At 40.9% G+C, this 21,583-nt stretch overlaps 1 long non-coding RNA gene across 4 annotated transcripts in view; it reads left to right on the top strand.

The window, feature by feature from the left end:
• The first annotated feature begins 1,101 nt into the window (after window positions 1-1,101).
• LOC135312691 (uncharacterized) overlaps window positions 1,102-21,583 on the top strand; it is an 85,495-nt gene continuing 65,013 nt past the window's right edge. For 2 of the 4 annotated variants that reach the window (XR_010372385.1, XR_010372382.1), the window contains exons 1-4: window positions 1,478-2,001; window positions 4,170-4,217; window positions 12,805-13,207; window positions 15,995-16,366. This is a non-coding gene — a long non-coding RNA (uncharacterized LOC135312691). The other 2 variants (XR_010372383.1, XR_010372384.1) reach the window with 2 other exon arrangements.

Below are 21,583 nucleotides of genomic sequence, written 5' to 3'. Positions count from 1 at the left end.
TGGTGTGTACAGTGTTTGCAAACACTCACCTCCTGACATCTTTTCCACAGAGGAGCCCAGGAGAAGACCCTCATTCCGACCACAACAGACCCCGGCACTGCTTGGGGTAAACAGGCGAGAGAGGGCCTGTGCGGTGAACGGCGCTTTCCGTCGAACCTTTGCTCCTTAGGTTAAAGCAAGTGGCTGTCCAGGTGGGCATTTGTCCTTCCCTGGCAAGCAGAGAGAGCCGCAGGTGAGCGCGTGCTGCAGTTCATGAGACTCTGGAGGAACATTTGCCCCTCGCAACCAATACATTGAAATCCAAGGCCAGATCGGGCCTTTAGGTGTTGTTTTTTTTTTAAGCTGAACTCATTAAAGTCAGTAAGGAGCTGTGTTTTAAAATCAATGGCACATTATGGCCCCAAGTGAGCACTTAAAGAAGGAAAACTATAATTCCTTTCTATTCCATGTACTAACTTACTTCAGAAGATAAAGCATTTTCAAAGATTTTTTTTTCTTCCTTTTGACTTGAGTGCTGTTTCAGCTTGAATATAGCCATAGAGACAGAGATAGAGTAAGATGCTTGGTAAGATTTGCCCTGAGCTCACACTTTGAGGGGGTGGGGGGAAGGAGAAATCCCTCAGTTTCAAATTAATACTCCGTATTGAAAGTCACCCTCTCTGTGTGGAGGGAGTGGTGGTGCATGAATTTCAGTGTAAGAAACACATGGTGTATATCCACTGTAGCATTAAGAGCCCCCCGTAAAATTAGACTTGCAGCAGATCCTGGTCTGCAGTTCCTGTCTGTGACACTCCGAGTTTCTGCTATTTCAGCAACAGTATGCGTAAGGCACCCAAAGCCAGGATAATATGAATGAGAGAGGTTTAAAACAAGCGATCGAGGGGCTAAATCGCTCTTTCAGACATACACAGCTAAACCTTCCTTCACAGGAGGGCGGTGGTTTTTAATCGTGCCTTAAAATTCCTTAAAGGCAGGGGGTCTCCCCTCGGCGAGGGGCGGTCGGCAGAGGTGAGTCGCTTTCCTCGCCCGGGTGCCGTGTGGAAGGGGAGCGGGAGGCAGAGGGGAGGATAGGCAAATTGCGTAGCAGGGCTAGGTGGGTTTCCATGCTAAGCACAGCAATTGCGCACGGTCCCTTACGTAACTGTCAGCTGGGGATTCCCTAGAGGGGGTCACTTTATTCAACCATTACACAGACCCCGGCCGCCGCTCCGGCGCGCCCGGTGTGCCGTTGCCGCCGCTACTGAGGCTGCGGCTCCAGCTGCAGCTAGCGCGGCGGCTCCACACAAAATGGCGGCGCCCATGGAAGCGGCAGCCCCATTTTGTGCCCGGCAGAGCCTGTCAACAAAACGCCGACTTGGCCAAGGCTGAGGAACAGAAGGCGGCGGCTCGTTCGCGTTACAGAGAGCGGAGGGAGGAGAGCGAAGGATTTCACCGCCCTCCCGCCGCCGAGAGGAGACTTTCTATCAAGTGTGCGCGTTGGGGGAGGGAGAAGAGGGAGGTGAAGGGGGACGCGAGCAGCGAGCGAGTCAGAGGCTGCCTTATCCCAGTGCGGAGCTGCCGGAGCTGCGGCGCGGGGGAGGGGAGGGGAAGGCAAGGCAAGGCGAAGGCGGGCGGCCTTGGCGCTGCCCGCGCCGCGCCGCGCCGCGCCGGCTTTGCCGCTCGCCGGAGCCCGGCTCGCTGAGACCCGAGGGCGTCGGGTCCGGGGGAGCGGGCGGCGGCGGCGGGGCGCCGGGCGGGCTGCGGCGGGCGCGGGAGCCCGGGGCTGGCCAGGCGAGGGGCGCTGCTTCCCGCTTTCGCCCTCCCGCGCGGCCCGGGCGGACGGAACCACCGATCCCGTCGGATTCCGGCGGAGCTGTAACGAATGACAGGACGATCTAGCGCCTTATGTAGCTAACTAGGTCACTGTCAACACTTAATTACTGTTTGTTTCATTTTAGTGCGTGCCTTATGAATAAACCGGCTATTAGGCTGATGCTTCAAGTAACACTGTCCAGCACCAAGGTACAAAATGTCTGTATTGGACTCTGATCTTGTGATGCCAGCTTGATAATAGTCGATGTTTTTATATTAACGATGGCTTGGTTCTTACTGCTTCGTTCTTCAGCTTATGGCTGAAATAGTTGGAGACCCCCCTATGATAAGGTTGTGAAGCTGATGTTAGTATTACACCACCGGTTTTATTGGGTTTATATTGACGGGGGCTCCCTTCCTTTTTTGAGGTAGAGAACGGGCTAGTGAATTAAGACCTTTCTTCTGATTTATCTATCTTAATATGCATGCATTTTAATGGTATTAAATAAAGGTGATGACCTGTTTCTGGTGGAAGTGGTAATTTTTAAAGGTACCAAAATTACGTTGATACTGAAGAGCTATGATCTCTTGTTTCATATTGAAGAGTTAAAGATTCAGTGTAGGGGGAAAGGGGGAAAAAAATCTTGTGGTTTAGAAAAAAGAATTCTTCTGTTGATCTCTGTATAGTACCTGTCAATGCAATTTGAATTTGTTTAAATTGTAAAATAAAACTTGGACTATATTAAACTGCTTATAAAAGTTACGATATACAATGAATTTTGGTGTGTAAATGTTATGTGTAGAATGGGCATTCTTGCAGACAGACAGTGCAGATCCAGTAACTGAAGTGTCACTATTCAGTAGTGATTGGGTGGGTTTTTGTTTTGGTTTTTTGTGTGTGTTGGTTGCTTTTTCTTAAGTGTAACTGTGCTAAGTGGATTGTCTGATAGCTGTATCCTGTGTTGCAGTTTCAAGCCATTTTCTGGAATCTTTAATATTAAATTTTGTGCGTCTTGCTTATCTGCCGAACTGCTGCTATCCACAGAGCAGGCCACAATTGCTCTTGTCAGTGTGCCACTGACTCTGCATTTGCTTTCTGATGGGTGAAATATTCTTGCTCGTTTCCATTTTCATTTCTGCTTGTGTTGCTTGTGGCAACATTACATTTTGTTTAGAGTAACTAGTATCTCTAGCTGAATGCTACTATATTAAACAGTAAACTGTAAATCCTTAGAAGCTAAAGTTAGTGTATTGTATTTGTGTGTATGTGTATATATGTGTCTTTAGAAAATGCAGCCTATTAGATGGACTAGGGAAGACAGTAAATTCACTTTAAGACTGCAGACAGTAGCATATAATACAGTTGCAATCTGGAAATAAACATAAGAATTAGAGGATGAGCACCTGGTAGAGGAGAAGGAGTCAGAAAGCCAGTGGTAAATTTTAGTGACATTCATCTCAACCGTTTTTAATAAAAAATGTTAAGGTGTTGGAGTTAACTGCATGTGTTAGGCTAAAGACTTCACTGTTTGCACAGCTTGCTGTGACAAATGCACACTTAAACAAGGGGCATTTACTCAGCAAGGTATTAGTCCTACACCTTCTTACTGAATAATATTTTAAAATTCTTTATTACATTTTAGCATGCTAGCTTCTTTTAAAGATGTTGCTACTTTGTATAGACCATAAATGGCTAGTCTTCAGTGCTACAGTATTAAGTAATAAATTAAAGGTCTTATGCATGAAATGAAATGTTAAACAGTACGGCAAAGGTGGGAAAGCAGATGTACAATATTGCAGGCTGTTTCTGCACACTTGTACGGAATTTCCACTACAGTTGGTGGAACTTAGATACCCCAACAGGCTTGGTTTAGATAATCTGTTTAAAAAAAAAAAAAAAAAAAAAAAAAAGCTTTTACGCTGACAGGAACCAGCTTCTGAAGTTGTTTATTTAAGTGACTTATGACACTTCTCTCCTAAATCTCCTAACGTGTTGCGCGCCTTCCTCATTTTAGCTTATTTTTATGGTATTACTACTCAGGAAATAAAACAGAAGGAAAAATGTGCTATGTAAAACACTGTTGTAAATAAGTAAATTGATTAAAGACTTTTAAAAATGTTATCTAATTATTGTAATTTTCTAATATTTGCTGTTCTTCACAAAGGTCCACCTCTTGGAATCAATGGATTTTATGATCATCTAAACTCTAAATTAAAAACACTTCAAAGTTGAGGGTTTTTCAGTTGTGCAATGAAGCATGAAACATGAAGCAGGAAAACCCTAAATGCAACTGAAGGAGAAGTAAAAATAAATATGTAAATGCACTCCCACTTGATTTCAAAACTGCAGGGCTTTTGAAATCGTAATTCTTTTGTAGGTCCTGACTTATGTGTGCTGAACACTTGCGGTTGGCAATACTTCAACAGTAAGTTTGGAAAGATTATCAAATTGATATCCTTTTCTTACAGATGAAAAATATTTGCTGCATTTTTTAAGTTATCATACCTGTAATGCAGATTAGGGCCTTAATGGTGGAAAATGCTTTGAGGTTCTAACAAACGTTGGTCTGCAGCACAGAAGTCACAAATGTCCTGACAGCAAACTGGTGCAAGATTTTTTTAAATGAAAAAAGCATATTTGCACTTAGTAAAGTACCTGTTTCAAGCATTACTTTGTGATTACCTCTGTGTTTGTGTGATCTGGTGGATGGCACACTTCCCCTGCCACTATAGCTGTGCATGTTCCCTGAAATAGCACTAGTGTGATTCATGTTTCTGGTTGGATGTGTGAAAGTTTGATTGAGATGCAAAACTGAATGTTAAAAAGGAACCGTGCTCAGAAATACGGAAACGATCAGGTTAAATTTGGCTCAAACTTTAAGGGCTTTTTGTAGAGCAAGAACGATGGTATCACACACTGGTGGGGAAGGTCTAGTTAACTTAAAGCAAAACCAAACCTAGTAACTTGATAATGTTTGTTAGAAGTCTAAAAGGTGAAATGCTACTAGTAGGAGAGTTCTTGGTATTGCAGATCTGCCAGCAATATTTGCTTGTCATGTAGCACTGTCTCATTTTTATATTTTTACCAATTCAAATGGCAGTCAACGGTAGCTAAAAATATGTAGAAATTTCTCTGAGTAAGCGGTTGCCTTAGTTAACTTTTATATAGGCATAAATGAAAAGGGAAGTAGTTTGTGCAACTGTGAATGTGTGGACAGACAATACATGTGACAATTTATGCATTTCAATATAATATATGCTGCAAAAACTTTTCTGAAAACTTAAGTTGTAAATGAAAGAAATGCTGATTAAATAACATTTGAACTAACTAATCTATTGAAATTGCCCAAGCAAATCAAATATGGAAAAGCACTGAAAACACATGAATACCCACAGATGCACTTTTGAAGGAGGAAATTTGTTGTTGTTTAACTATGATTCTCAGTCTATCTGTTGGCAATCCAGATATGGATTTGGTCTTATAGACTGTTGATAGATGAGCAGCATTGCATTCAATGCTCTTGTTTTGTCCAGATAAAAGGAAGGATCTCTATTTTCAGACTAACTGAAAGGGAAGAAAACCTCAGACTTACTGCATTGGTCAAATGCTGATGGGACACCTAACTTGAAAATCACACTTAAAACATTGGACTTAAACTGTTTAACTACAGTAGTGTCTAACATAAACAAACCAACCTAGTGAGAAAGTTTTTGAGGTTGTTTACATGTAAAGGGCTATCAAATGTAGTCAAGTATCAGTTCATGTTCCTTGCAGTAACATGATAGCATTTGAAGCTCTTGGGGGAATCTATGACCCTGTTAATCTCCAGATATTATAAAAATGTTTATTAGGCTGAGCTGCTACTACCTCTGAATTTTGAACCTTAATGTAAGATCTGTCTTAGCCAGAATCATGTTGCAAACAGAGGATAACCAAAGTTGCTTAGGAAAAAGTAGAAGAAATAGCGTGTATATATGCTCCTATATCTTCCATCAATTCTTGATCTTGGGGCATCCAGAGCTTACCAGCATCACTATGAGAGCCACTGATGCACAGAGCTGGCGCAGCATCTGCTTCTGAGCTGAGATGTACCCAATGCTTTTTACAGAAGAGTGAGCGTAGTCCCCTAACCCCTTACCAAGAGGCAAAAGTACAGTCTGTGGATATTTGGGGTAGCAGTGTTAAAATGTTACGCAAACTAGTCTGCTTAGCCTTGTCCTTATCTAGCTTGTGTGCAAAGCGGGGAAACTGTGGGCCGGGGAAAGGTCTCTTCCCTCTATGAGACTCCCCTGCGTGTGTTGGAGAACAGTGCAGAAGCTGCAAGATTTCTTGCAGTCCTGCTGAAGAAGGAAAAAGGGAGATGAAAAAATGTGGGTGCAAGCAAGGGAGTGAGGAAAACTGGATAATTTCGGGTGGAGCAACCCCCTCTCTAGGGGCCTTTCAGCAGTGTCACAGGCGACTTCCACTTCAGATACATATCTCCTTAGATGCAGTTCCCATACAGTTTGTTTCCATCTTTTGCTGATTCAGGAATATTTAGTAATGCAGCTATTCCCACTTGATTTGTAATCTCAAGGCTTTCTTTATTGTTTTATTTTATTTCAGTTTCTTGAACAGAAACTTAAGTCACGTGCTGCACCGGGGACTGCTTGTAGAGAGTTCCCCAGCATAAATAGCAGTGTCCTGAGTTTACAGTACGGTCTCTCGGAATGAAACTTCTCCCTGTCTCATTTCATCCTTCATCAAGTTACTCTAGTGTTAGTTTAGAAAGTCAAAATAGATTGTTTTTTATTTTTTGTTTTGAGTTTGTGTTTTTTTTTAATGCTACAAGTTTAGCTAGATTTATAAGACAATAAAAGTAAAGTAAGCCTGTCTGTGAATGAAACCCTTAGAATATTGTGTTTGATCTGTTACTTCTATTTTAATAAATCTAGGCTCATTCTTCACTTTGCTTTAGGAAAATGAAATAATGTCATAGTTTTCCCTTCGAGAGGTTGCCAGGTTGTTACAGAGCCCCCATGGTGTTCTTTCGGAATCAGCTGCACTTAACACTTATGAAAATGGAGTTGTGTGTCCTTAATCCAGGTGTTTGTGTCATGTTTGCGGTACTATACAGAAATTACAGCACATATTTGATAGTGCCAGTTTCCCCATGTTGTTTATGTATTGTGCTAAGGAATCCTCTCCTTTTGCCAAAATATGCTAATTAAGCTTTCAAAGATGTTTTTAAATTATCTTTTTTTAAAGTTGGGGTAACTAGCTGCAGCCAAGTTCATATCAGGATCAAGTTACTTATAGAAGAAAATATATAGACATTTAATTTTTTTTTCATCTGCCAAAGAGTTCTTGATTTAAATAAAAGTCTAATAGTTTCTGTCTGCAACTGACCGTTAAAATTAGGTATAATTACATACAAACATTAGCATGTAAACATCTAAAAATTAAAGTTGAAGAATTTTCAGTGCTCATTACTTAAGAGTTTTCCATCTGCGTGACATCGTGCATGTGTTTTAAGATAGTCCTTAATTATATGATCACTTTTTTTAATGCACGATCCTTCGGTTTGAGATGGATACTGCTCACTGAATTTAAAAGAAGAGAGGTTATGCCTCTGTATCTGCATGATGTTTAAATGTTTATCTGAATACAGTTGGGGTTTGGGGTTTTTATTTTTTCATTTTCTTACGGGCTTTTCTAGAGTAATCATTAGGAGAGTGTCTGAATGCTCATCCTAATGAGTTCCCAAAATTCTGAGCTAGTAGCATTATCATCCCCATAATGCCGAGAAAGCTAAGGCATAGAGGAATTCAATCAAGAATGGCTGCTAATTTGGGGTGTTCTTCATTTAATCAAGCACAGTTTCAGTGGATATAATTTACAGATTATTTGAGAGTAGAGATAGTTCAGCAATAGGAGTGTTAGCCGTAACTTCAGAGTCATGTTAAATTCAGCTGTAGGCTTGTTCGTGAACTTGTGCATACATACTGTGGTCCTGTCTGCGTATTTAGGGCTTTCCTAGTGCAAGATTACTGTGATGCTCTGTTCTTTGAAACATTTACAGTGCTCAGTGCAGTCAAGAAGGCTGTATACACACTGTAGATAGTGCATGGTATTTCTGCGTTTAGTTTCCAGAGGCTCCAATTTGGAACTCAGAAAATGAGAAACGGTTCATTAGAGGCCACCAACTTTCTGCTCTGTGTAAATCCCTGACAAAAACAATAGAAATGGGGTATAGACCCAACAGGATGTATTTGCTGTAGCCACCCATCCATCACCCTGAGGCCCACTGCTGGCTCTGTGCTGGCCTGGGTGCCAGAAGAGGGAGCACAGAGCACGGTGGAGGCCCAGCCTTGACTGCAGTCCTCACTGCTGCCTCAGGTAGGGGTAACGCTGCTAGGACCAACCCGCAGCATTGCTGATGCCACAGAATTTTCAGAAAACCTAGCCCCTAGCTCTTAATATTTTTTTTTAATTTTTTTTTGCTGTGCATGTGCAGCTTGAGATTCAAAAGCTTATTGCTTTATCATGATGTTCAATAGGAAAACTGCCCAAAAGGCACGTCCCTGATTCAAAGTCTGCTCGCCCCCTAAATTTCAAATTCTCTCTTCAAAGTAAAGGCCTTTTCAAGCACACTAAGAGGGCTTTTTCTGTGCTTGAATAAAAACAGGAGGTTTTTTTCTCCCCTAGTTTCGTACTTACTTTCTTAGTGAAAATTTCTTTTGAAAACATCAGCTTGAGGCAGACACCTGGCCCAGAAAACTTTGTCCCAAGTAGCTTTTAAGTTCAGAAAAAACATGTTATCTCCAGTTGTTTCTTCTTATAAGGTGTCTTGGAACATGAAGTCCTATCAACATTCAATCCTGAAAACACCCTAGTAGCTGTTTGGCTCTATTTACATTTACAGTCACTATGTGCAACGTGATTGCAAAATACCTGTACACTGGGCTCATTTGCGGAAGTCAGGTGTCCGGTGATAGGCTCAGCTCATTCCGCCGTAGTGCTAATTACTCAGAATGGCACTGCCCAGTACACAGTGTATGAAGGGAGGGTAGCAAGTCCTGTACTTGTAATCCAAGTAGTAAAAATATTCCTTACAGTGGTGATTTTGGTGCCGGCTTCCTCAGATGGTCTTAGGGTTCTGAGTGGATGAAGCAATCGTGTTGTGTTATGTACCTTAACTGAGCCTTGGGTCGTGTCTGAGCTGCATCCCTTTGCCAGGCAGAGCTGTGATCACCGCATTCAGCCCCAACTGTTGTTACAGCCTCTCAGTCCAAGACTGGAACAGCTTGATCAACTAACTGGATGTCCTGGGAGAATTCCCAAAGGATTACTTAGTTTGCTAATCTCTGCTCAAGAGCTTCTGGTGGATTCATTGCTAACAAAGGCTTAGTCTAGTAAGCACTGCCTGCTATTTCTTTTTTGTTTATTTGTTTGATTTTTAAGAAAGGACTGCCTGATGAATGGCTAGTGAGCATAATGTTAAGAGCTTTTTTTATCCTCACGGTGGTATTACCGGCTTCAGTTAGGTGTGAGAATGATAGAAGAGCTTTACACAGCTGTTTGCTTTGTTTGTCCTTACCCCATCCCATCCTCACAAAATGTTTGGGACACGTCTGAGAGCAATATAAGTAGAACACAGAGGGCTAGTCTGTGGTCACGTGCCTCTTATCTGAGGGAGGAAAAAAACCCACAGAAAAACTCCAAAACAAAAAAAACGCTATGGTTGAGAGAGAGGGAAGCCTTTCCAGTTCCTTTTATATGATCTTCATAAGCACAGTTACTGCAGAACTGAGAGTTTTATGGCTTAAAGTTAATAATGTTGTTCTATAAAAAAAAATCTTCATTAAGTATTCCACTAGGTGATTAGATATTATAGTGAGCATTTGTTACAGCAAAGAGTCACCAGAAGTCTGCTTTTTGGTGCTCTTCTGGTCCCAGAGAAGATGCAGAAAGAAAACTTGGCGGTTTTTTGTTGTTTCTGGTTTCAATGGCAAGTTGCATTTCCTGGGTATAGAAGTCAGTGAAGCTGACTTCTGTATGCCTGCAAATGGTTCAGTGCCAGCTGGAGAGAAACAGGCAGTTTGCAAACAAATCATGGGAGCGGCTTCGGTATTCTTCAACATCTTTTCATGGAAAATGAGGAGATGTGATGTTTGCAAATTTTTGAAGGATAAATTGGCAGGATTTTAGATGACCTTTTAGGTAGTCCGCTTCCCTTGCCTTGGTAGGTGACAAATCTGCACCACAAACGGTACGCTGTGCAGTCACTGGCCTTCTAAAGCTGTTGTGCACACTTCAAGACTACAGCTCACCAGCTGTCTTGAAAATGAGCTGTCTTGCCCGATGAAGGAGTTTCTCATAAGTTTCCCCTTTGTCCAGGGTCACAGCAGAGTACTGCTCGCTGGATGTTAGGAGCAAGTCTAAAAATTAGCAGAAGCAAAGCCACCAATCACCGAACATATTTTGGGTTAATCTGTTATGGCCTTAGTAAACTTGCTGATCTCAAATAGGAGGTGGCAGTAAATATTAAAACCCACAGCTTTGTAAATGCAAATGAAGTTATGGGAAATTTAACATTGGAAAGGAAGTAGTAAATAGGCAGGTGCATGAGCCTGGGTGTGGCAGGAGGAGCCACCATTGCAAGCCAGCTATCTAGGGTGGCACGTTTTGAGTGTAAGCTATCAAATGCAGCACTGTACCAGCCTTGCTGTGTGTTCCATTCTTTGTGCTGGTGCCCTCCACATATCAGCAAGAGAACAGGAGCTCTTCAAGTTACAGCTCCTGTAGCTTCTTCCAGGACCTGAACTCAAATGCTTAAAAGGGGTTTGTGTCTACATGTAAGTCTGTTGGAACTGGAGTCCAGCAGTTGAACAGTGGTCCCTGGAAAATATTGGATCAAGTCTCAAAACAAGAGTCTTGGTATTCTGTGTAATGTCTTACAGGTGATAAAAGTAGTCAGAACTTAAGTACTGATAAATAGTTCTCTTTATCACGCTTTGTTCATGTCAAAAATAATTGCACAAAGCTGCTGCCAATTCACTACTCAAAGACAATAATTAAAGATACTTGCAAAGAAGCTCACCAGTGAGTTCATATTCTGCAGCAGTGTTGCCAATTAGTTTTTAGTAAGGGTTTGCTATTTTAAAATACTTCATATGTATCTTGATCTCTAAAGAAGGACTTTTCAGCGTTTTTTGTGGAGGTGGGGAAAAAAGTAGATTGTTAATATGAAAATATAATCTTTTGTCTGAATGGAAGGTACAAGTTACTGTTTGGATGTATATACATTTATAGTGTTTGATCCCAGAATTTAGCTATCCCAAGTACCCTTCCCCATATTCTGTGATGCGCCACTTACACAAGAAATAAGGGTGTAAGGAGAGGAGATGGGAATATTGCAAGCAGCTGATACTTGTGTTCTTTGTTTGCACGTCAGTCGTTTCTTAAGGTACACTGCAATTTCAGTACATCTTCACAGTGGTTTGTACGTTATATTGTTTTAAAAACATTTTATACTTTGCAGTGGTTATTTAACTTACAGACATGAACAATAAAGTTTTGTTGTTTGAACTTCTGCCTACCTAATTATAATGAAAGGAGAAGTACGAGCTATGCAAACAGATTTTATTGAAGTATAAAAACAGAGCCAGCAATTTACACAATCTACAGAAATGACATGTCATTACCACAGACTAGCTACTACAGGAAGTAGCTCTTGAATTGTGTGCCAGATTATGTATTAATTTAAGACTCTGCTTACCCCAATAAATAAAACTAATTGGGGACAAAATAGTCCATGCACTTTAGAAGCCCCTTAAACTTTTAAGGTGGGCAAGAAAAATCCAATAGACAACTCCTAGCTCTTTTATTGAACAAGTTTTGATGTAAAAGCTCAAATCTCAAAACATGGAATATAACTTAGGAGGCAGTTGTTTCATGGGGTCCCCTCTGAGTCATGAACATGTGCATGCACAGTATCCATAGCTCCTCTTGACCAACATGGGTCTCATGGTGCTGTTTTGTTCTTGGAACAACTGAGATTCTGGGCAAATCCCTGATACTGAAAACCTGCAGGTAAATAATCTACATAATGATATCACTAACCTAATAGAGTAGTTGACTTGCCAAGCTAGCAGCTCATGAATCGGTAGCAGTCTGACTAGCTAGTTTCTGAAAGGCGGTAATAGCTTCATCCTGCAGCAGAGTGACTTTTGACAGTTATGCACTAAATACTCAAACTGATGGCAAGTTCTGGAACCACTGCTAGTGGTTAAGTAACAGCAAATTGTTCCACAATGAGTTTAATATAGCTTAAACAGCTTCCAAACAGAAGCATATCATCCTCCTTCATATTCTTCTTCCTTTCTCTTGGCATTAGCATTCACACAGCTGTACTGCAACCTAGATATAAAGATTAATTCAGCTGAAAATTTACAGGACAAAAAATTACCTGTTAAAGAGACTCGTTGCCTAAGAAGATTCACTTTGTGAAGGGCAGCGTCAGTGCAAGAGAAGGTGGAAATAAGATGCTTGGAGAAGGCAGGACTCCCTATTCCTTTATTCCACCTTCAAAGGCTCCAGCATCTGCACCATTCAGGTACCAACAGCAGGACAAAGCATTGTCCCTCTTGTTCACACTGATTAGGGAGTCGAAGAAACCTGAAATCAAGGCAAATAAGTGCTGCTACCTGTTCCTTGTTGCTGTTTAAAAGGATGAAGAGACGTGGTAGATCTTCTGATGAATATTTCCTCTAGTTTGGTTAGCCCTAGGTGTTTTGAAAGGGGTGCACCCGGCTGAATAGTTAACTGTGCTCTTTATTTCTTTTTCAGGGCAGGTGGGGTACAACTGTCATCTTGTGGTATTTACAAGAAAACAGAAATAGAAAACTAACTTTCATTTTACATGCAGCATGTCCGTGTGGGATGGACACAGATAATACAGAAAATTGTTAGAAAAAGCATTTTGTCTATTACCCACCCTATTATATTTTCCTTCTGTTGCTTACTTTCAGCCTGTGTGCAACAGAACATTGCACTGCATCTGAAGACCTAAAATTTGGAGTCTGCAGGCCTTGAGGATGGAGGGAAGTTGAGCCTAAATATCCACACAGAGCCACATATGCTGGATATTTTCAAGATTGGGATTTGGAAATAAGTTCCTCTCTTTCACTCATAAAGTATCATAAGATAGAACCTTTCGGACCATGGCATATCTATATTTATATTTTCTATACATATATACTTTTTTTCCTCCCTATATTTTTCTGTGCATAAATTTTCAGAGAAATACATATATGAAATAAATTCCACATCTGAAGTAGTGCAAATGTGGGATATTGCTGGAAAGGCTGTGGTTCCTGTGTGTCTTCATACAGGTGAGAGAGACAAAGGACATATACCACAGGCTTCTTTTTGGTAAGTTTAATATTTTCAGTTCAACATTAAAATTGAATGCTGGAGTGCTGAAGTATTGTGTTGTCTCCCCTTGACTTTCCAAACTGCTAAACTGCTGCTGCCCTCCTGTAGACCCATTGGTTTCAATTTCTGGTAAATCTTGCCAATTTTTGCCTTCTTTCTAGTTTCCACTTCCTTTACTTCCTCTCTGCAACACTTTGGCGCTGGAGCTACACCACATCAGTCTGGAGATTCATGACTCCCCCATAAGTACAGAGAGAAGAATGAAATTGCAATTAATCCCAAATTAGAATTTTATGCTATAAACATTAAAGTTAAGCAACTGAAAAATAAGTACAGGCTTTTAACTCTTGATTTTCAGTTAAAAAACTTCCCCTTTCCCAAGTCAATCATATCAAACCTTTGCTATGCTTTAGAAAAACAAGGGGAGAGGTAGCTCTTTTAACAGCTCACAGTGGAAGTTTCACCACACCAGTGTGGAAGAGGGCTGGGCAGGAGCCCAGAATAATGCAGCAACATCAGCCTCACCACTGAGGCTGCCTTACCTCAACAGCTAGGGGCTTGGCTTCTGCAGAGTAACACAAGGACTCATCATGTGTTACAGTCCCCATACAGGTATGGCCCTTAAATTGCTTGAAAGCCTTGGGAGGCTCCAGAAGGACAAGTCAAATGCCTCTGCATATGAAGTAAGAAGAAATGTCATACAGTTTAGACCCTGGGACAGGCTCAGAGTAGTCAAAGTTAAGTAAATTCATATTCTTCAGTGTAAAAACTTTTTCTCACAGTAAGACATTATTAAAAGTATTTATTATGCAAGGTAGAGCAGAAGATATGGAAAGTTGGGAATGGAAATGAAGAAACAAGATAACTTATTTATCCCTCTTTTTAAAAGTAAACATTTCAGATTTTAGCTACAAAGTCCATATTCTTCCAGCCCAGCTGTTGTACTTCTTATGCAACTGAGAAACACTATATAAAGCACTTGGTATTACAATAAAATTTCTCTTTCATTTAACTGCAGTTTCCTTCTAAAGAGGTCCCGGTTCAGCATTTCATGTAAAATCAAAGGAGCCAGGTGCTTCAGAATTCCTGTGACTGAACTGGGAAGGCAGCAGCACATTTTTCTCTTAAATATAGTCATTGATGCCTCACACGCAGTTGACGTCCATTAAAGTTTTTCACTTAAAATGCTAAAAATCCTTTGAATTTACTTATCTTTTCTCCAAATACCTTCTTGAAATTTTATCTGTTTATAATGCTAGAAAAAAATCCAGAAACAGCTAATTATTAAATATGGAGACACTGTTATATCAAACATGAGTCTTTAACTGATACCAAACTCTGTTTTCACACATACAGTATTTTCCTATTTCAAGTGAACACAGCTATAATCTAAAAACATGTCTTGACTTTAAATTTGTGAAATCGTCAATAACATTTGGGATTATTCATGTATAAAGTTGTGCTTGCAGTTAACTGAAGGAGCTTGGCTTAAGAATGCAAACACTTCCTGACAGATCCTATATTTGTTATCTGCAGGACTTATGATTCCCAATAAAATGTGACATACTGATTGGGGATTCTAAGTGCTACCACAGTAAAAAAAAAATTTAAATTTATTTACAGCTGAGATTAGCCATAAAACTAAGTTTGAAGGAAGTTGTAACACCTAGACTTAAAGTGGTTAACATGGTTTAAGAGAAAATCAGATTTTTTAAATGGCCCCTCTCATGAACCTGGCTGTGTTTTCCAGTGGCAAAGGGCCACACAGAGCCTGTATTCCCACTTCTCACTACAAAGCCCAAATTCGGTATCCTTTAACATTCATGTTATGATATTTGTTGATGAAGAGAACAAAGGGAACATTCAGCCCTTAAAAAGCAACCCGGCTTCCAAAGGAATGGGATTTCTCATCTGAAGGAAAAGGAAAATGAGTCCCGATGAAAAAAATATCATAAGGGCTGCATAGTATCCAGCTTGTAGGTGAAGAACTTTAATGTACTATCTTGACCCAAATATTCCTGAAGCTTGGCTGTGATGCTTGAAAAAGCTGTCTGATAGTCAATCAGCAGGAAAATCTGCAATTTTAAGTTAGATGTCTAAGCTACCTTTTACAGAGGAACTGAATAATTGCCCTGGAATAGGAACTGCAAAGCTCAGGAGTCAGTGGGACCACTTAATCTTGTGACAAAATCTTGTGCAAAAGAGGGACTTCGAGCTTTTTGAAGCAGAGATACTGCTGTCTGCAGGTGCCTATTTTACTTGAGATTTATAGCCCAGAATGCTATCCTGATTGGTGTTTATGTCCTTTCATTTAAAATATGATGAGGAATCCTCTTCAGGAAGAAGAGTTGTCATCCTCCTGCTTCAAATACATTAGCTGAGGAGTTACAGCCTTCACTGAAGAAAAGCCAGGTTCTATTTTAAGTGATAGACCACATCTGTATTCACCCTGTAGGATGTATGCAGGCCCATTACTCAAGCTCAGAGACTTTTTCCCCTTTTGTGTAGATATGAGGCAGGGAGCACCCCTCACAAGTTTCTCTCAGGGGCGGTGCTGAGGTGGAGTGGCCTGCTACGGTGAACTTCAGGCAGGTAGTGAGTTGTTTTCTGTTTATTAGACACTTAAGATGTGTATGTGCCCCTACAAGTCTTCTCCAAAGACTACATTTCACTCAGCCTGATGTACAAAGGCTGGATCCTATTGTCTCCTGTGCAAACCAGGAGACTTAACTGCCTTAGAAAGTGATGTATTTCTGATAAATGTTCAATCCATCATTATTTTAGAACAAGAAGAGATCAGGAGCTTGAACAGCAGAATTACGGATTCAGGTGGTTATGACGACATCATTAAATTCAGAAGTCTATCGCCACATTAAATAGGCAGGAGCTGTGAACTGGCAAAAGCCTTCATTACTGAATCAATATGAGGCCATTGTCTCAAGAAGTCCTCCTTCAAGGAAGAAGTTCTAACCCTCACTATATCAAGAGTTCTTGGGCATATGAGATTAGCCAGGAAGCTCATCGGCATGTGAAATACAGCAACAGGGAGTCATCTCCAGCACTGTTTCACCTGGTAAAAGCCTATATGACGTGACTGCAAGCATGCTACGTTTTTTATCTTTGTCACTGATGAGTCTTGGTGTTCCTTGGACACTGGTAAGTGGATAGGACTCAACACGGATGGGACTGCTCTGCTCATCTCCATAGTTAGCACTAAGAACCTGAGAATGTCCCCTTAGTCTCCTTGTTCAGTCCTAGCCTCACTAGGGGTGATGCAGGTAGCACCTGTCACAACAGGTCTTGGCACCACAACATTTCTAACCTCCTCACACTTATATCACATTTCTCCTCAGGATATGTTATGAGTCATTTGCATCAAGGCCAGAGTATTCCTCAGTGCTACAGCTGTGTTAAAGGAGCCTTCTCCCTGAGATTCCCTGTGGCAGGTGGTAAGGATATTCAGATCTTGAAGGGCAAGTGAGATTTCTGCTGTCACGACAATAGAAGTGCAAGTCCTTTTTCTAGGGAACACCAGGTTCCAGACGTGTCAGCCCTTAAAGCATGGATTAAGTGCAAAAACTCCAATGACAATTTCTTGACACAGGTGATTAGTGAGTTGACTAGGGGAGGTCCTCTGCTGGACCTCTTACTCATGAACAAACTAGCTGGCAGTGTGGAGGTTGAGGGCAGCTTTGGCTGCAACCTGGAGACTGTATACTTAAAAATCCTGAGATAAATGAGCAAAACAAATATAAAATTGCCAGCCTTGACTTCTGGAGAGCAAATTTTAGCTTGTTTGGGGATCTGCTGGGCAGGATCATGTGGGAGACAATTAGCTCCCTCTGGCACAGTTAGTTGATGTTCAAGAACAGCCTCCCCAAAGCACAGAACTGGCGCATTCCAAATCACAGAGAGACGAGCAAATATGGTATTGGGCCAGTAGGGATGACCAGGACACTCCTGACTGACCTCAGATACAGAAGAGAAGTATACAGAAGGTAGAGACAGGTCCAGGACTACCTGGGTGGAATATAGAGACATTGCCCAAGTCTGCAGGGAGAAAATTAGGAAAGCCAAAGCTCAGCTGATGTTGCAACAGCAAGGGGTGTGAAGGGCAACAAAAAGGGCTTTAGTAAGTATATTTGCAATAAAAAGGCAGCCTATGGAAAATCTGGGCCAAGTACTCCTTGTGGCAGGGGGACCTACTGACAAAAGGCATGGAAAAAGATGAGGTGTTCAATGCCTTCTTTTGCCTTTTTTTTTGTTTTGCATTTTTATTGGTAAGATTTACCCTCAGTCCTAGGCCAATAGAGCCTGAGGGAGTAAAGCCGTAACAACAGCAGAGACTGAGCACTTAAGCCAATTGGACATACCCAAGTTCATAGAAACAGATGGGATGCATCCAAGGGTGCTGAGAAAGCTGGCCTGTGTCACTGTGAGTCTGCTGCCCATTGACTTCGACAGGTTGTGGTGACTGGAGACAGAAGAAAAAGGCAAATGTTATATCCACCCTCAAGAGGTTGAGAAAGAGGATCCAGGGAACTACAGGCTCAGCAGTTCATCCTCAGTCTCTTGGAAGATTATTTCGTCCTGAAAACCATTTTTGAGCTCATGAAGTGTAAGGAGGTGATTAGAAACAGGCAGCATGAATTTACCAAGGGCAAAGTGTCCCTGACCAGCCTGATTGGTTGATCGTGGTAAGATGACTGGTTCTCTGAACAAGGGAAGAGTAGTGAATATTGTTTACCCTGACTTTAGCAAAGCTTTTCCCAAGGTCTTTGATAGTATCCTACCAGTCAAAATAGAAAGATATGGACAGGATAAGCAGATGATAAGGTGGATGGAAAACTGGCTGAACTACCAGGCTAAACAGGTTGTGATTGGCAGTACAAAGTCCATCTGACGGCTGGCTGCTAGTGGCAGTCCCCCTCAGGGACAGATTCTGGGGCCGATGTGGTTTGGTGTCTTCACTGTTAATGATTTGAACTATGGGAAAGAGTGCACTCTCAGCAAATTTATGGGTGATACCGGGCTGCAGGGGAGCAGCTGATGTGCTAGAGTGCAGGGCTGTTATTCAGAGGGACAAGGACAGGCTGGAGGAATGGGTTGCCGGGAGCCTCACCAAGCTCAGCAAAGGCAAGTGAGAAGTCCTGTATTGGGCATGGAAAAACCCCCTCCACTTGCATATGCTGGAGGTCAACTGACTTGAGAGCAGTTTTGCAGAAACGGACCTGGGGTCCTGGTGGACACACTGAGCTTGAGTTGGCAGCTGGGGCAAACAAGGTCAACCTCATCCTGGATTGTATTAGTAGCATGTAACCAGCAGGTCCAGGGAAGTAGTTATTCCCCTCTATTTGGCACTTGTGAGACTGCTTCTGGAGTACTGTTTTTGGCTACCCGGCACAAGACATTGATATACCGTTACGAATGCAGCAGAGTGTCACTAAGTTACACAAGCTGGAGTACAAACATATGAGGAGAGCATGGTGGAGCGAATATAGAGAAGAGATCCAGACTCTTCTTGGAGGTGTATGGTGGTAGGGGAAGAGCTAATGGACGCAAGTTGCAATACAGGAAATTCTGCATGTAAGAAAAAATATTGTCAGTGTTAGGATGGTCAAATGCTGGAACAGGTTTTCAACAGATATCGTGGAATCTCAATCCTTGGAGATGTTGAAAACCTGACTGAGCAACCTGCTTTAGTTAGAGCTTCTTCAAATGAGAAATTGGACTAGCTGACCTCCAGGGGTCACTTCCAAACTGTCCATCAGAGGGGCAAGGCAGAGAACAGCGGATGGCAACGGTTTGCTGCTGCAGATCTGTTAGAACCCTTATTGCCCTCAGAGAGCTCGAGCGTCAAAGGTAAGGCACCCACACATTTCAACAATGAAAGATGGCAGCTGCTGAGTTTTGATTTTGAGGGCTGCAACTTTCAATGTAGAACCCTAAAATCTGTCTGAAACTCTTTTCTAATCTGGCTGTTAATACTGAACTTTGAAAAGCATGGATCTATTTTCAAAGAGTGCACACTTCTCTACTGAAGACATGAAAGACCTAAGAGACTGATTAACCAGATTGCTCTGAGGGACATTTTCCTTCCTATTGTCCTAAAATGAGATTGGAGACAGTAGAAAGTGGCAGATGTTTTGGAGTGGCCCTGTTGTTTCCAGAACTGTAGACTGTTGTTTTCCTTTGCGGGTTTCTTATTTGCTTAATAGTTAATGCACACTTGTCTGTAGATAGCTAGCATACATGACTGCAGTTGGCACCTTTTTGGAGTTAGGTCATAGTTGTCTTCTAATTGGTGTTAATTCCAATTTCCAAACACTCTGCCTAACTTCATCGTTAGCAAAACTATCTGAGATTGTGATGTTGCTGCACTCACAGTGTTGTGCAGGGCTGTATGTGGAGCATTGCATTACAAGAATTGTATGAAATGAAATGCTGGCTTATATTAGTAACTTTCTGTTAAAAAGTATGCACATTCTAAACATAGTGCTTGGAAGAAAAAAGTCATCAATCTTCTTATGACTGTGATCAAATACTATATATTTTATAAGAAACAGTATGAACCTATCTTATGTCCCACTAAAAATTTAATGTACGTGATACATATTTTAATGGAATAGATGACTTTTCCTTCTTCTGGTGTAATCATTCACAATTTTACAAAATTGGTAGGGATCTCTGATTTGGAAGCAGCTTCCACAGTTACAGGTAGCAGGACAAATACAAGGAAGTGGATAATTACAACCCTTATCTTAAAGAAAAACATCCAGCATATTTTAAACCTTTAATAACTAGAAAATATTACTTGTGTTTTGTCTTAAATCTAGTATTTCATCATTAGTTTGATAATGCCTCTCTGTGAGACAGAATAGTTAGAATATAAACCCTCTTCTCCTTTCCTCAGTAGTATGTTAACAAATCCACACAGTGTCTTATATTTTATTAGAAATACGGGGAAGGGGAAAATGGGATTTGCCAAATGGGGAAAGAAAAAAATATTTATCAGCTTTCAATGCTTGTATTAAATTATATCATGCTCTGTAATAAAAATTATGTGTCTCTTCAGTTTCGTTCTAGAAGAGGTTCTATGATCTAAAAACTAATATTTTCAGTGCATCTAGTAAGAGCCTCACTTACATGATGGTCGCAAGAATATGCTTCTACAAAAGAAGTTGTAACTAATGAGTCTCTTTTCCCTTAGTTAAGAAAATAATTTCTATTTAAATCTCTTTGAAATTTCAAGATCTACATCTTTTTATAAGCTATAGTTTAAAGCCTATGATATAATCTGAAAACTATCAAACATATGATCTTCCTAATGTGCCAGGACTTTGATTACATAAAAATACTTTGTTGGTTCATAGTGAATATTCATAAATGGTGCATATATATGGTATGTATATGCACAGTATAAAACCTCATTGTAAACAAAAAAAAAAAGCTCTATACTTACGGGAGATTTAAAAAACCCAAATCATTCCTTTCTACCTCTTTTCTTCTATTTTTAATTAATGCCTTTTTTTGGGCATATTATCTCAGTATAATTTCTGCTATGGTGATGTCTCTGTAGGATCATCAATAGTTCCTCTGCAGTGAGAACTGGAAGATGGTCTATATTAGCTACTAGTTTACTTGATCATGTCCCAGAATATCGCTAGCCTTCGGTCAAACTGATTGAATTTCTCTCCTGTTTTAGACTGGGTGGAGGCAGTTGATAGGCCTGGAGTCATAGTCAATGGGGATCTAGTCAAAACAGCCAATATTGTCCAGAAAGTGAGTCAACTCATTTTAAAGCAGGCATCTACTTTTAGTCAGATGAATCACTCTCTAGACTCGATTGATGTAGATACGTCAAGCTGGGCAAGATGGATCCCACCCTTACATTCCCTAGATGTTTCTGCTCACTTGTTTGAGAGTGAACTGAAGCACTTCAAAATGAAGTTTGTAGTGCAGTTTGTCTCAGCCTTACTGAGTTAGGCTCAGTCATTAGTGCATATGTCTCAGCTTTACTGAGTTAGCTGTAAGTCACCAGCTCAGCATTGCCAGCTGCATACATGGACTCTGCTATACACGAACTCTTCATGGTCCATATGTGAGTCTCTGATGCATTCTACGTTTAAATGCAATAAGTTCTTTTGGTGTTCTTACTAAAAACTGACTTCAATAAAAGTAATATTTATACTTTAGAAAGCTTGCTTTTTTAAATAGCTTCAGAACTTTTAAATTAATTTGGCTGACAGATTCTAAAATAAATCTTCCAAGTGTTGTAAGAACTGTACCAAATCCATATCAGATACAAATTCTGACTGAACATCATTATATAATGCATGCTAAATTCTGTCTGTGAATTTGTTTACTGGCATG

The sequence above is a fragment of the Phalacrocorax carbo genome, chromosome 1 (assembly GCF_963921805.1).
Source record: "Phalacrocorax carbo chromosome 1, bPhaCar2.1, whole genome shotgun sequence".
Classification (NCBI taxonomy): Eukaryota; Metazoa; Chordata; class Aves; order Suliformes; family Phalacrocoracidae; genus Phalacrocorax; species Phalacrocorax carbo.
Note: the sequence above shows the minus strand (reverse complement) of the source record. Positions and strands in the feature narration are given on the sequence as shown.